We start from the raw sequence: 15,611 nt of genomic DNA on the forward strand, positions 1-15,611 counted from the left end.
GATGTGTTTTATTATCAAAAGAAACAATTATTTCATATTCCCTCAAGTGCAATCAAGAAGAGATGATGATGACAAAATGCTCCTTTATTGCCTACCCCTTCGTGTTTGCAAGTCACCTTGCACGAGTCTAAAAAAAAAGACTGCATGAAATAACTCCTAGACATATACTAGAAAACTGGCAACACAATTTATTTTCACTTTATGAGCATGCTAGCACTCAATTCAGATCCTCTGGTCTGTATCTGGGCATGCATATTTCTTTCATACTCACTTTTCTACTTACTCTCCTGGCTGGCTCCTATACTTCAGCCCATTTTTTTGTATCATAACTTCCCCACGCTTTTTCCAATTTTATTCTATTTTGAGGCTCAGTTCAATGCTGGTTCTCATTTTCTGAAACTCAGTAATTATTTTGATTATGAAATTTCCATGTCCAAAAGTAAGGCTAAGACATCAGACAGAAATCTCAAGCCTGCTCATTCAAAATCTAGGAGAGTTTGAAGACACAAAAAGCATCCTCTGCTGTTAGGAAATATCAGGAAATTTTTTGTTGGATCAGCAATTTCTACCCCACCTCTAAGTCCTTCCATTCTAGTGGAACAGGGGATATGCCTAAAGAGGCACAAACAGAGAAGGTTCCTGTTCAGGTGGTAAAATTATGCATCAATTGGACGAAAGACCCAATAACAACCCATTCATTTAATTGCCTGAAATATGCCAGGATTTCACTCAAAATCATCTCAGGCTTGTGATGCTAAATTATTTGTATTCATAGCGAGTTCAAAGGGAGCTAATGACTCTCAACCCCTTCTACAAGTGAACATTAACAAACAAGATGGCCAGGCAGAGATGGGACCAAAGGGAGAAAACCCTATGGACCTAGAGGTCTGGCTCCCTGCAGATAAAAGGTTTGTCTCAGGGTTGGCACCCTGGAAAACAGCTGCTGGGAAAGCTGAAAACTCCTTTGTCAGCACATTTGGCAACATTTGGCTGTGCAGCTTGAGGTAGCTTTACCCTCACCAGCAGTTGTCCCAGCTGCTGAGGGCTGCCTTCAATCCTTTGGATCGTGCTGCACAGCCCTCCAATTCCCAAAACAGAAAGGACAAAACCAATCCAGCCTCTTATCCCCAGCACCACCTTGATCATTTACTGTGAAAACCAACATCAGCAGGTAGGTGGGGAATAGACCAGGTCCCTCATCCTGAGCTGGGCAGTGTGTTTCCTCAGAACATATTCCTGGGCCGTGCTAGAGCACCATCACCTCATCCCCTTCCACAGCACTCAGCACAGCCACCTGTAACACACCTCCTGGGTGACATCTGGGGTGGTGCCCTGCAGCTTTGTGTGACACGGCATGGGACTGAGACACCGGGCTTCACTTTTGGTGTCATGAGAGAGAGCAGTTTCACAGGTGTGACATTTTGTGTCAATAAAATTTGCTGGATTAATTTCTCTGATTAATTCAGACTAATTTTTCTTCTGGTAAGAAAAAAATTACCTTATCTGAAGATAAGGTAATTATTCTGGCAAACACCAAATTGCTTTTTTTTGGCGAACAAAAAACCCTCATATAATGTATTTTAGATTTGTGTGTTTTCCATAAGCTGAAATTTTGAAAAATATTTAGAGGCTTAAATACCCAAAATTATCTGTTTTATCACTCCACAGTAAAAGGCAGTTTGAAACAGAGTTTCATATATTATTTAAAGCCTTGTAGATTTGTTAATTCCTGACGGCCATTCTAATTTCATGAAGTGGTTCTGTGTGCTGGAATTTTCTCAGCAAAGCTGTCTTCAAGATTTAGGTTAGAAATAAGAAATATATCATGAAAATAGTAAAAATGTCACAAATTGGTAAGAGAAATTCAGAGAATTCTTGAATTTTAAAAGCAATGTTGAGGACTGGTGCAGCAAAGCAGGGACATTTTAATTTTCAGAGACTTCAAAAGTGGTTTTCACTGGTTTGGGTTACTGGTAACATTCTTAAATTAGTCCCTAGTCTATCAAGTGTTATTTTATAACTCTTCCTTAGGTAGACTGGTAAAACAGTCCTTTAAATCTTCACACAACCTCTTTTTTCAAGATATCTAATAAGACACACCATAGTTATAGTCTAGATTTCCTTGACTGCAATTGCTTTTCTGTAAACAAAGAATATTGGACTCCTCAGAAGAATGCTGCAGAAGTGGAGGAAGTTTCCCTTGGTCTTGCAGCACTAGAGCACTCTGTGGGAGGATTCCCACACTTCCCTGCAGCACCATGGCAGTCCCTGACCATGATGAGTGGCACATTGCATGAAATGATGCAGAAAACCACAGCTACAAGTTGCTCTGCCCAGTGTTGTTTCTTGTCTGAGATTCCAGTCCAGTATACAGCAAATTTGTTTCATGGAAAGTCCCATGCTAGAGTCTTTATAGGAGCTAGGCTTGCCTGGTGTGAATGAAAAGAATATCTCCTCCCTTTATAAGCAGGGCATTATGTACCCCAAGTAACAATTACAGAATTACCAGAGCCAAGTAAGGAGTCCAGAAATCATGCTGCCTAATGTACTTCAACCTCAGGGTCAATTTTTTTTTTAATTAAAAAAATAAAAATGCATAAAAATTTTACCTTGATGCAAGACAAGTGAAAGGCAGTACCTACCTCTCAGGCCACACTGCTGGCCACAAACATCAAAGTCTTAGAAAAACAGAGGTGCAACCAGTGCTGCTACAGTCCCCTCTGACATCAGAGAAGTGCAGCCAAGGACACCCTGCAGAGACTGGGAGTAGCCAATGATGTAAAGGGGAGCTTCCCAGCATAAGTTCCTCCAGCTGCTCACTATTCCAGTGCTCTTCCTTCCTTCTAAAGCTTTCTTTATGGTCTATATATAGAAGAAATGCAGATGTCTGCTGTGAGGGGGTGGAAGGCACTGTGGAATAGCTGCTTTCCAAAGCTACAGAAGTTTAGGCAACTGCAATAATGAATTTGACTCATCCTTTACTTGGCACTGAGTCAGCATCTTAGAGCAAAGGAGGGATTGCATGCTGCAAGGTCACACATGACTTGTGACAATCAGCCTTACAGGAATAAGAAGCAAGAGCAGCTTATTTCAGTCACATAGTAAAATCATTATAGAAAACGGTTACCCAGGACTAAAGGGATTCTAAACACTGCTCCACAAGCAAATTGATGCCATGCAGCTGGAAGAGGCTGAAAGCTGGCATGTGCCCCTCCACATTGTGCCTGACTCATGCTCTCACTGACATGACTTCTTTGAATGAAACAATCAACACTGTCCTGTGGATGCTACCCAGAGCTTCATCAGACAGATCCATATCAGGGCTAATATCAGATGGTATCAGCTGCCTGGGTGTAAATGTAGGAGAGAAAGGGATCTCTTACTGTTTGTTGCCAGCATGCTACTCTCAGGTTTGCCTTGGTGAGGATGTTATGGTGTGGATGGGAGAAGGCTTATGGCTTTCCTCCTTAATACCTCCCTACCCTGCTGTGGAAGGGGACATTAGTTAAGCAAGAGTCAGATGGGGGCAGCCCATTCCTACTATGGACTGAATGGAAAGCAAGGACACAAATTTTGTTTGTACCCATCTTGACTTTCTGTAAACCAGTTGATGATTTTCTTAATTTTTAGCTCTTAGAATTTTTCTGCCTTTGGGACTGAGTTTGTTTTTTCCTGAAAATGGGTCTCCCTCTTCGGCTGTTACCTGGGGGGTTGGGAGTGAGGAGAAATTATAAAATTGCCATCAAAGAAAGATTACTATGCCTTTGCTTCCTTTTTTTTGCTCATATTCATACCTGAACATTTATTTCTCTTGTTGCCATACATTGGAAGAATTTTTAAAAGGCCTGCCACTAATGAGGACTTTTATATATTAACCCCCAAGCTGATGTAGTAGCAGACAACAGACACCCAGCTTAATTTTACCCAAGGCAACTAGAGTTCCACAGAACAATTTCACCAGAATACAGGGAAAATCAGGCACTCAACATTATATTTAGAGTTTCCTGGAAATTTTTCAACTGAAAAGATTTTCCATATAAACCAGAGGCATTATTGATGAAAATGTGATTACAAACTACATTATGAACTGCCTCTTGATATGATTGTTTATTTAGTTTTGCTGGTACCTGTCCAGCTGGCCAGAGAAAAATAATTGTCTTCCAGCTTTTCTTTCTATGTTTTTTTGGTCAGTCTTCTGATGGAAAATATTGAGGGGGAAAATGGCAACAATGCAAAAAAAGCAGCATTTTTCAAAATACTGTTTGTTTAGAAAAAATGTCCATTTCTCACTCCTTGAAATTTTAACAGCTCTACTTCTTATGTATACATGAAAGGAAGAGAAGAATTGTTTCGCTAACTTGTCCCCTGAAGCAGAAAACTTGCCCATATGTCTTGCCTGCCCATGGCTGCTAACAGTTCTTCATCATATTTTGCCCATTTACATCCTTTCTCCACCCCTTCCATAGCCCCATGCCATTTGCAGAGCACTTGCAGGTGCTGTTTTTCCCTGGCATTCCCTGGGCTGCTCCTGCACCAGGGTGAGTGTTTAATGCAGCATGTTGGCAGTGCTCCACGTGGAGCACTCGCCAAGATTTCCCCTCTCTCCCCCTTGGTATATGAATGAGTGCAAAATAAACTCAGCAGAAATTTGCATTCAGGCTTACATGGACTGAGCACAGAGTTTTGACGGACTGACCAAACTTATCAGAAGTTTTCCCTTTTATTTCAGTCATGGGAAGAAGGGTTGTCACATCTTCAGTTTACTCTGTATATGAAAAGAGCTGAACAGAGTTAATAAAAGTCACAGAGTAGCTCAACTGTGCTGCTAGGTCCAGAGCATGAGAGATCATATATCACTGTAACCTACCTAACCTTTCCTGTACTAAATGACAAACTGCTGCAAATAGCCTTTGGGTCAGGTCTCACATTCACTAAAATACTTGTCCTTCAGCTGAGGACTCTGTTGCACTCATATATCACACAGCCTCTTAAATCACACAGACTTGCATAAATGCTAAATACTAATTAAGATGGAAAAAATTACTGAAAGATAAAGTCCATGAAACAGGTCAAATCAAGGCTTAATTGTATTTAGAATTTATCTTTTTAGACGACCTCAGAAAGATAGAAGACTGCAGTTTTCTATGTGTTTATTAAGTTGCTACTGTACTTCAGGCTACAACTCATGTCACCCTCATGAGCACAGCTTGTGCTCAGCCAGAAAAGGACTTCCAGTTGGACACTTCAAGAAGCAGGATGTGGAAGCCTTGTTGAGCTCACAGCCTTGTTGGCTGTGCTAAGCTTTTCAAATTGTCTTTCTATAGGACATGTCTGCTGATTAATGGATCCTAACAAGCAGTTCTTAAAAGGTTTTATTTGGAAGATTTTCACAGAGCATTGTTTGTTGGGAAAAGGTTGTTATTTGAAACCTTTCAAGGACTGATCTAAAAACACATTTTGGAATAAAACAGGAATTATAAATGTTGGCTTTGTACAGCCACACAATGTAGTAGTCATGACTTAAACAGTTCACCATGCATGCTAAATGCTTTCTGAGCAGTTTTCTGCCCTGAGGAACAATCATGTTAAGAAGAAACAGCTAAATAATCAGCAGACACTGAAGAAAGGGAGCAGACAATTTATATATCAAATCAGTCAATTCCTTGAAAGTACCACAGCAGCAGTGTTGGGAGTTTTTATGTGACAGAAGGCAGGAAGGTAGCAGATATGCTCAGGGAGGTCAGTCAGTGAATATAGAGCTTTTAGGTGATGGAGAAGCTGACAAACTGGCTGATTTGATGTGAATTGAATTGCACTGAGGTTTTCAGAACTGAGTAGCACGATTTTGTGTAGGGCACACAGTATAAATAATGAAAAAGAGAAGAAGACATCGTACTGAGTCATATGTTTTGAGATAAGATATGAGTTGCTGGCAGGGAGATGCAGGACCTATTCTGAGCACAGTTGCAGAGGAGAGGACTCAGAAGAGAGAGGTGACAAGGGAGGAGAGAAGGAGATACAGTGCAGGAGGCCAGGAGGAGTCACACACACATGACAAGCACTTGTCTTCAGTATTTCAAAATATGATGTAAGCACAGTAGCCATATTTGATAATAACAGTATAAACAACTTTGTTCCAGCCCTTTCTCCATTCCTAGAAATCAGACAAAAAGGGTGGCACAGCACTATCTCGATTTACAGTCTGTCATTTTCCCTTTTGCTCCTGGGCTGTTGCAAATGTGTTATTACTGCTGGCCTCTCACTGAGCAGCCCTGGATGCAGAGGTGTGATCCCCCTTCAGCAGCTGAGCTCTGACCTGTGCCTGCAGTTCTGGGTTAGCCCCTAGAAAAACTGTTACCAGCTGGTGGAATTTAAAGAAAGTCCAAAGCTGCTTTGAATTACACCCCAGCTGTGATGAATGTAGGAATGTAGTGGGAACTGAGTTTCTGTGAAAACTGCATGGCAATGTTGTGCAAGGCAAGGAGGGAAAGAGCCCAGCACATTTGTTTAAAAAGTCACAATATATCTGCAGCTTTTAAAATGAACATTTAAAAGGAATTCAGACAAAATTGTGATTGTTAGGTGTTTGATATATCTTATGATTAGCCTTTGTTGGAATTATCTGTACTGCAGAATAATTATCTATACACAATTCCCTGCATTAACATTATAACCTAATCACATCTCTATAGCTTTCTGTATGACTTTTTAAATTGGTTTTGTAATAGCCTCAGTGTAAAAAACAGTAACCTGAAGTGATTAGTCATTCATTATTTCCCCTGTCCCTGATTCAAAAAAAAGAGATGAGCTAATCAAATCCATACCACTACACTTTTTTTTTCCAGAAGTAGATAGAAGTACTAGAAGCTGCTTTTAGGGGGCAGAAATAATTTCAATTCTTTCCCCAAATGACTGCCCAAAGTTTGGTGTGGAGTTCTTACAATATCTTCCTTGAAACCGCTCTGGGTTTATTTACATCAGAGGGAGACTTCTTGTAATTTTGTGTAAGTCAAAGACTTATATAACACAAAGAAGAAACATATTCCTTTTATATCCAGAACTACCTTATTGACAGAAAAATTTTCACTAGTTTAATAAATATTAAACAGCAAAACACAATTCCTATCAAACCATACATATGAAAGTACCATATGTAGAAGTTATAACTTGCAGCTAACTATTCTGGTTTAGAGTCTGGAGTGAGATTAACTGGCACTGTTTTATAAATCTTAAAACATAAGGGCTAAACAGCTAGTTTTGCATCTTGAGACAGGAAAATAGAGGTTGTATATAAGGCGTATTTTTCCATAGTCTTAATTTAATATACAATTCTTTACATATATATGTATATAATATGTAGTTATATACCAAAAATTATAACAAAAATGTAACAAAAGTGTAGCAAAAGTGAGCAAAAATATAAGTATACTATACAGCCTTATTACAATACTTCATCTTATATATGATTTCTGTATATTGGGACAATGCAGTTTTATGTTAAGCATTTTTAAAGGCTTAAATAAAGTCTGCACATGTGACCACTATTAGAAGAACACAAGCCCTATGAGGAACAACTGAGGGAGCTGGGGTTGTTTAGCCTGGAGAAAAGGAGACTCAGGGGTGACCTTATCACTGTCTACAACTCCCTGAAAGGTGGTTGCAGTCAGGTGGGGTTGGTCCCTTTCTCCAGGCAGCAACTGATAGAACCAGAGGACACAGTCTCAACCTGCATCAATGGAAATACAGGTTGGATATTAGGAAAAAGTTTTTTACAGAAAGAGTGATAAAGTACTGGAATTGTCTGCCCAGGAGGTGGTGGAGTCACCATCCCTGGATGTGTTTTAAAAAAGACTGGACTTGGCACTCGGTGCCATAATTTAATTGAGGTGTCAGGGCATGGATTGGACTCTATGATCTTGAAGGTCTCTTCCAACCTTGTGATTCTGTGATTCTGTGAAGATAATATTATTAAAGATGTAGATGTCACTATTTAATTTACTAGTGCATATGTAGCCAATGCACTCAGTACAACACATCTTTTCATGTTAATCACTGTACATAGCTAGAGAAATACCCTAACTTGAACAGATTAGATGAAATTAGATGAAATGAAGAAAGAACATACTTTAAGACAGGGAGCTGGGGCACAGATATTCTTAAACACTTTACTGTCAGCAAATAGTCATTAAATGAAAGGGAAACTCATTTAACTCATTTGGACATTCTGAGTCCTAATGAAGTATCCTAAATTCAGTGACCATCCTTCTCTGCTAATGACCACCTTATTCTGTTATTCCCCTTTTTATCCCATTTTATCCTGCTCTGTACTTCTTTTTTCAGCCAGAGTATATGATGGTGAAAGATATACCAGAAGTGCCAGAGGATAGAATTTCCATTAACAAGCTGATGATGTCAGGTGCTGTTACCAATTTATTTACTTACTTTATTTACTGCAAATCTGGCAGCAGAAAACTAAGAGGGAACTTATATTTCCCTGATTCATCCTCAAAAGCTGTAACAACAAGTCCAGGGCATCAAGCTGGCTGATGTTATATGAAGGCTAAAGTGCTGTTGCTCAGCATTGTAATGACCCCAGTGCTCTGCAGGTCTGAATTTTGTGGGATGCTTTCCAATGATCTGCTCTATCTCCCATCCTGCAGTTTCTCAGATGTGGAGAGGTAACCTTGGGCACCAGCACCGAGGAAGAAGATTTAAAGCACCACCACAAGCCTTTGACAGTCTTCCTCAGCTCAATAGCAGCCTTCTGACACTGGATTTGCTTGGACTCAGCATGGTCAGCCAGAATATCTAATCAGGTCACAAAAATCATGATTTGCTAAAAAATATTGAAAAAAAATTGGCTTTCTATCAGATTTGAGCTTATCTTTTGGACAACACATCAATACTGTCTGTAAGCTGTTCTCCATGGCCATTAAAGCTGGTCAATTGGATGCTGATATATTGTGTAGGGTGGAGTTTTTTTTCATTCTGTTTCTCCTATTTAATCACATGGATATAGGAAATTAGGATTTATAAAAGAAATTAGTCACTGAATATGCACTGTAAAAAGATGAAGGTGGGATAGAAAAACCAGCTCTTACAAACAGCAATTTTATGCTTGCATGGCCAGCAGGTGTAATTCAGATGGAGCTGAAACTTGAAAAATATTTTTATGCTAATTTTTTGAGAGAAGGACCTTATTTCCTGTCTGTGTTTTATCCAAATATTCTGTTCCACACAAATGTTCACAGTTCTACCAGATAGAACAAGGTTTCTTTGTCCTGTAATTAAAACACCTCTTTTCTCTCTCATCTGCACATTAATTGTCATTTCACATGGTGACATTTGGCATTTTTGGAAGGTAGAGCCTACAACATGTAAATTTTTTACCCTGATTTTGATATTCAATTAGTGTAAGCACATGTTGTATCAGGAAGTACAGGGCAAAACAATTATTAGGGGAGGGTAGAATAAAAAATACCTTTTAATTGTGTTGGCAGAAGCTAACTCTGTGACTTTATTTTCTAAATATATATATATTATTTTCTAAATATATATATATATATATATATATATATATATAAATGCTTTACCATTTTAAATGGCATGAGAGAATAAGAGGAAAATAGCACATGTTGCAATATTTGGAATTCAGGAGAAATTTTCACATAAACCCAACTATAGGAATTTTTCTTATGTTCCTAAGTACTGCTACATGCTTAAAATGTTATATATACACATTGAATGATACTTTTGAAACAAATCTTGATAGCAAATAGGAATAAGGTGTCTCCAGAATTCAATAGAAACAGATATAATTTTTCAGGCAAGTATTTTTAAGATATATACAGACCTTTCTTCATATGTGTGTGTATATATGTATGTATATGATGTCCTCTGTGACCTCCCTATTTTCACAGAGAAAAATCTGGGAATTTGATACATTACAAAATCCTAATATCACCCTCCCACTATACACTAATTTATCAAAATATTTTTTCTAGAAAGTGGCTGTCCTCCAAAAATTCAAAGCTTTGGGCTACATTCTGCCTGTGTATTTCAGTTACCTTTAAGGTGGGCTGCAAGGCAAGCATGAGACTCACTGAGTTCCTAGCAACAGCAGGACACGGGATCATTTGCTCTCAGGGAAAGTGACAGCACCTTAAAGACAGGACAGTAGAAACTGGACACTTGATTTCTTCAGAGCAAATTTCCAAGTTCTGACCCTAGTTTCAGGAGCTTGGTGGAAAAATGGAAGTTTCAGACACTGTTGTAGAAAAACAGCATGGTTAGCCTGCTTGGAGGAGTTGTACTTTTGACAGGTAAAAGAAAGGAACATCTTTGCGTGCCAAGGGAAAAACAAAGAAAGTAGAGAGCACAGAGTGCTGCTGGTGGAGCTGCTTTTGCTGCCTCCAGTACCCACACTCTGCTTGAGAAAAAGGGAGATTCCTGCTGTGTCAGTGGTGGCAGTCCCCTGGCCCTGCAGCTGGAGCACTTCTGGGCACCCATGCAAGCAGCCTTCACTCAGCAGCCTCTGCAGCAGCTTGTCCTGACAGCCCCACAGCCCGGCCATGTCTCTGATAGTCTGGTAACTTCAGCATGATAAGATCAGTTTGCAAGGTTTACTGTCAGTGTGGAAGGAATGATCCCTCACTTACATCATTCCACAGACAAGGATCATCTCTTGTTAGGACAAGGAAAAATGACCTTAAGTTGTGCCAGGGGAAGTTTAAATTGGATATTTGGGGAAATCCTTAGTGGAAAGCGCTGTCAAACCACAGAACAGGCTTCACAGAGAACTAGCAGAGTCAGTGTCTGAAAGAAGTGTAGAGATGGCACTTAGGGACATGGCTTAGTGGTGGACTTGGCAGTGCTGCACTTACAGCTGGACTCCATGATCTTGAATCTCTTCCAACATAAATTGTTCAATAACCCTGTGATTCCTCGATTCTATATTTTCTGCAACAAGCCTACATTCACACAACTCTGTAAAAAGCTAATCATAATACTGATGACAAAAAAAATCTTTGCCCGAAATGATCAGTATCTGCATGAACAGTGACAATGGCAGATACAACACATATTGTACAAGAACTAAGGTATACCTAGTAAAACAACTGTTTTACACGCATCTTACTTTTTGAAATTATCCACCTCTGGATGGAGACAGCAGCAAGAACTGAAAAACAACAGTAATTCTTACACAAATCCTCTGGAACAGCTGGGCAAATCTGATTAGAGATTTTTGAAACTAAATTGGACGCTTCATCAAAAAGTGATTGTTAGCAGAAAGCCTGCATGGAAAAACCACAAGATAACACATCACTTTAATCTTTCCCTCCTAGAGTATGATTCCATTGAACTAAAATTATCCTTGGTTTTCACAAATCTATTTCCTATTGGAATATATTTGATGGTCCTCAACAAGTTTGTTTCTAGGCCTGCTAAACACAGGAGAAATTTTATTTGTTTTGCAGTAGTACTGCAAAATCATAACCTTGTTTTTTTCAAAAGGATCTTTTTTATGTATAATTATGCTTATACAATGAATATAAATACCTGATGCTCATAAACCAAGCAACCATCTGCATAATTTAGTGTCAGGCAACACAATATGAGTCTTTCACTAAATCAATTTCAAAAAGTGATAAAAGTGTTGTAGTACCTGGTAATCATTATGTAACTTCTCCAGGCAAGAAATGAGTGGAGATTTTGATGAAGAGTCGATTTCTTTTTCTTACTTCCACCTGTCCTATACCCTAGATAATTTGATCTCAGTACAGATCCAAGGTTACTATATCTTCTCATTTTATATCCTCTCTCAGGATCACAAGAACCAAGGGCTGCACCCACTCTGGTAAGACAGTGCCAGGACAGATGCTGTAACACTGTCCTATGGTTGCTCAGTAACAGAGAGCATTCTCCCTGACATACACTTGGGTTCATGTCGCCTAGAATTCCCTAAGCCAGTGTTCCAGCACTGTTCAGGGGGTTGTAAGTAAAATAGCTGCGTCACCCTGTTTTAAAAGGTATTTGGCCTTCAGGTTGCAAACTTCTTTTAAGATAAGAAAACAGGCTATAGAGCAGGCGATGGACTTCTTAATTTACCAGTCCCAATGTAGTGTTGGATACTGCTATAGGAATGACACTTCATGGCTTTAACACCTCCTGGCACCATGCGCATTCTGCCTTGTAGTGTTACCACATGGTGGAATATCAGCCTTTAACATGAAGAAATTGTGTTTCCAGTGATTCCACGTGGTTGTGCGTGTGACTGCTATGGGCATATACTGGGAGAAATGCTCATGTAAAACAAGCAAGCATGTGCACCTTTTAGTGGAAAATCCATCTCCCTTAAATTGTATCTCTAGAGGGCTATTTAAAATGGTTTTTAGCAGCATAAAGATGCAATATTGTGCTCAGTAATTCTTAGTACTCTTTGTGGCAGGAAAATTGTTCTCCTAATCTCATACTCCTGAGAAGCATAAAGGAAATAAAGCTATTGATATTAGTTCCTGGACTCTGAAGAGATGCCATTGCAATTTTGTCACTATACTACAGAGACTTGTTCATCAGCATTAGACTTTTAATTGCTGCAAACCAACACAAAATTCAGTTAATTGTGTCTTTTAAAGACTCTTTTTCTGCATAAAAGTAGGTTTAAATATTACTCCAGTATCTTTCCCTTATAGATGTTTACATTGCTGGGTATGTATGCTGGCTGGGATGTTTGTTATCCTTATTTTGTTTCATAAGTTTTCCTTGAGATCAAAGGGTTTAGATATCAGCAGGCACAGGATGTGCAACATTCATTGGTACCTTTGCATGTCCTTACCTATTTATGTCCCCACCTGTGACACTCAGGTAGCCCTGCTTGCCATTGTGTGCCTGGGCCAGGATTATAAATATAAATAGTCAGGCACTTGCACACTGGTGCTTTGCCAGCCTGGCTGGGGAGGAACAAGTGCCAGACACCAGTGATGAGAACTAGTATCTCAACACCCAGGCCAACAAAACTGTTGAATGTCCAAAGTTTCCATGGCTTCACACAAAGCGTTCCAGTTTCTAACACCAATACAACACAAAAATTTGAAAAATGAGATTTGTTTAATGATTATAAAAAATGGAAAAGAAGATGTTCCTCAAATACTTTTCTTCTAGCTGTATCTTGATTGCCCTTGCATTCTATGGTCTCAGGATCAGAATTGCTGCAATTCTGAACTTCACAAAAAGCCAAAGCAGAGAATGAGTCATGAGCAGGATTTTGTCCTGGGTTCTCTTATGTTCCTGCTGAGGCCAGAATTTCTCAGCTCTATGGGGGTTTCCTTTCAATCCACATCCACATTTTTGCTGGAATTAGTCTGGTTGAGGCAGGGGAAATGCTTTTTCTGTTGCATTTCACCATTAATGAATACAAAAGCCGATCTGATTAATAACCAGTGTGCTGCAAGACCCAGCCGACTCAGGAATAAATGATTAGCAATGGATCTTGCTGTCAAAAGAAATGATTGAGGACACAAACTGAATAGGATTAAATCTGACACCAGATTTTTAAATAATGAAAACAGAAAAGAACCATATCCTGAGCACAACCTAATCACTGAGAGGGCCAGGAACTAATTTCCCCATTAAACAAGTTCATCAACAAATGAACATTTTGATCACATTTTACCATGTTGTTTCTTAATCATTTTGTGCCATTCAGTTCAGGGAGAGGGAGAAGTAGGGAGAAGGAAGGGGCCAGCAGACTTTGGTCTCCCATGGAAACTGCCAGGAATAACTTGCTCAGATACTCTCAGTATAGGGGGAAAGAGCAGTCCTGAGAAAAGTGGTCTGACACTGTGTGCCCAGAGGCAGCAGAGTTAGCACTGGGTCAGGTATGCCTTATGAAGGGACATATTATTTATTGGGCACTTTGGACACTGGTCCAAACTTAGACTGAACTTTCCAGTCTGCCCAGAGGACAGCTCTTCCCTGACCACAGATAGACACCCCCTACCTAGGCAAGCTGTCAGTTTGGCTTAGACTGGTAATATACCTGTTCCTAATGGCAGTTTCTGAGATTTGTAACAATGTAATTTTGAGAATCCTAATTCATGAACACATGCAGAGATTTGTTGCTTAACAGTTAAAAAACTTCTATGCTTGTAAACAGGTGTAAAAAAAATACTCAGAAAACCACTTGATGATTTTTATTTGGTGTCACATCAGCCTCTACTCTCTGATTTCAGAAAACATTATATGAAAAAACAGGACAACTTATAGTGGAGTATTGTATTGGAAATCAGCCTAAGCATAGTATTGGGTCTGGTCTTTTGCAAATATTGGACCGAATACATTGTGCCAAATGTTTTACACCAATTAGCAACTCGTTCAAAGAGTTGTGCCATGCACAGAAATCATTTGCCTCCATGAATGATCATAAGGTGTTAAAAAAATTTAATACTTGAATCCTGGAAGTAAATCCTAGAATTGCATCCCCAAAAGAGAATTATCTTTTGCAGATTGCACGCCAAGCTTTTTCTGAGTTATTATCACAGATGGTGAAAAATTCCCATGGCCTTATACTCGTGTTCTTTTTCATTCCAAATGGAGTCCTTTGTGAAATAGCAGCATGATTGCATATGTTTGAACTCTGACTGTCCACTTAAACGTATGCTGCACTTCAGTGGTGTGGTCTCTGGGAGGGAGTGCTAGGCTCTGTTACAGGAGGTTTAGGACAATTTATTTTCACCCCAAGGCCACTGAAACCCCGCCTAACATTATCTCTGCTAGACTGTGCTGCTAAACTGGAACAGTCAGAGCTGAAACACAGTCTGTCATACTGTTCTTAATCCAACAGAGATGCAAGACTCACAAAGGCAAGTCTGGTTTCTCTCTACCCTCTACATCCAGCTCCAGGTATCCATCACTTCCCTCAGCTCTCCCCAGTGACTTCTCAGCTCCAGAGTTACAGATTTTCCCACAGACCTAGTGGAAAATGAGGCATGGTTGGCTCTGTGATCTCGTGGTCATTGGGCTGATAGATGAACTCCATCAAGATGCTTCAACTCCATTTCCCTTCTGCCTGTGCCCCTATACAATGGGGAAATGATAAAAGTGAGGTCCTCTATCCTGGTGAAAGATCTCCAGTAGTAATCTCAGTAATTAAGATGAGCCTATTTATTGACAGGAAAATCAGATTTAAGGTTATTCAAGTGACCTTTCCTCTTAGACCTCAGATTTTCTTGTGATCAACTGCTATATAGTGCCTGTTCTTACTTGGTGTAGTAGGTATTCAGAATAAAGTTTGAAAGTACATAGATCAGAGATTTACAAAAGAAATCAGGAGCTGCAAGTATTCTTACGGTGGGTGTGAAATTTTTTACCTGCTACAAGTTTGGGGATGAATCTACTGCTCACATTTTGCACCTACGTAGCCGGTGAATTTTAGATGGGATGTAGGGGCAGCTGGTCAGCATGACTGCAGCTTTTCTGGTGTGCCCACTGTTTGTCATCTGATAGGGACAGAGCTGACTTCCCAGAAGTCCTGCCCTCATCCTTCACCTTCCTGCTGCTCCATGGAGCTGGCTGCTGTGCCTGTGCACTGCCTACATTTGTAGCTTCTGGGC

The 15,611-nt window shown here is 39.7% G+C and overlaps 1 protein-coding gene across 4 annotated transcripts in view; it reads left to right on the forward strand.

Moving 5' to 3' along the window:
• Positions 1-15,611, forward strand: part of HS3ST5 (heparan sulfate-glucosamine 3-sulfotransferase 5) — a 192,138-nt gene that overhangs the window by 143,234 nt on the left and 33,293 nt on the right. The window lies entirely within an intron of this gene.

The sequence above is a fragment of the Molothrus ater genome, chromosome 3 (genome assembly GCF_012460135.2).
Source record: "Molothrus ater isolate BHLD 08-10-18 breed brown headed cowbird chromosome 3, BPBGC_Mater_1.1, whole genome shotgun sequence".
In the NCBI taxonomy this organism is placed as follows: Eukaryota; Metazoa; Chordata; class Aves; order Passeriformes; family Icteridae; genus Molothrus; species Molothrus ater.